Raw genomic sequence first — 1482 nt, 5'->3', positions numbered from 1 at the left:
TGTAACTTCTGTTTTAAACCCACCCCTCCTGCCCCTGTCCGGAGAGGCCAGTCGCACCTTTAAGTCCAACAAGTTTTATGCAAGGTATATGAGCATTCTGTGCATGCGCACTTTTTCAAATACATTGGGATGGTCGGTGAGGCCCAAACTTATAGGCAGGGGCTGAACAGCAGATTAACATGTAACATGATGTAGATGTGCAAAGACCAGACTAAATAACAAGCTAAGGTTATAAGGTCAACAGTTGTTGAAGCCATAAATATGTCAAAATAGCACATAACTGTGGAAAGGTATCTTTTCTCATTGTGGGGAGTCAACTAAGACTCCCCATTCAATGGACAGGGAAATTGCTGAATTACAAGTTATTACAACACTTGGGACAAAAACCTCCCCAGGACTCAACAGGGATATTGGTTTCTTATCTCATTACATATGCTAACTCATTCAGTTCGCACATATGTATTCTCAGCAAGAAGGACTATACATCCTCTGTATTTTAGTGTATTTCTTTTTCAGAATCGTATATTAGAATACTGAATGTAATGCGAGGAATATTGGGATGTTTGGCTGCTTCCACCTCAAAGTAAGGGGAAAAAATGCTGTTAAGTGACCTCCACGCAGGAGAAGAGAGAATGGAGAATATCAGTGTACTCCCCGCAATTAGAAAAGATACCTTTCCACATTTATCTGCTATTTTGACATATTTATTGCTGTACAACTGTTGACCTTATAACCAGTGTTCCCTCTAAGCTGAGTGAGTGTGAGCTAGCTCACAGTTTTTTAGCCTCTGGCTCACAGATTTTTGTCTTAGCTCAGGAAGGGTGGCTCCTGGGCAAACTAATTTATGCAGTAGATAAATCGCTGGCTCACCACTGTAATGACAGTAGCCCACAAAGTAAGATTTTTGCTCACAAGACTCCACAGCTTAGAGGGAGCCTTGCCCACAACCTTAGCTTGTTATTTACATACATACATACACTTTTTCGATTTAGTTTGATTTAGTTTCGTCTTTGCACATCGGGATCCTCTTACATGTTCAGCCGGTCTACTGGTTTTTTTAATTTTTTAAAAAATATTTTATTTTGCTTTTAACTCCCATAATACAAGTTTACACCAAACATCATAACAAAGGAAGGAATAAGATTTACGTCAAAAGCCTGTCGAAAAGTCTGAACCTTGCCTACCATTCCAATGTCTCTGAGGAAGTGTGCCTGCCCAGGAAAGCTCACACTTGGAATGAGCCTCTGTTGGTCTTCAAGGGGCCCCCACCGGACTCTACATTTGTTCTGCGGCTTCAGGCCAGCCGGGCTGACCGCCTGGATCTGCCTGGACTCTGGAGGGGGTCTGCCCCGGGGCGGCTTACCTGGGCGCGAGGGGCGCAGGCGAGGAGGGCGGCGGCGGCGGCCAGCAGGTGCGCTGCAGCGCCCGGCATCGTGCGGCCGGCGGCGGAGAGCGAGGGCGCAAGCGGAACGGTCGAGGAGG

The sequence above is a fragment of the Gekko japonicus genome, unplaced genomic scaffold, assembly GCF_001447785.1.
Source record: "Gekko japonicus isolate JY-2015 unplaced genomic scaffold, Gekko_japonicus_V1.1 scaffold4662, whole genome shotgun sequence".
In the NCBI taxonomy this organism is placed as follows: Eukaryota; Metazoa; Chordata; class Lepidosauria; order Squamata; family Gekkonidae; genus Gekko; species Gekko japonicus.
Note: the sequence above shows the minus strand (reverse complement) of the source record.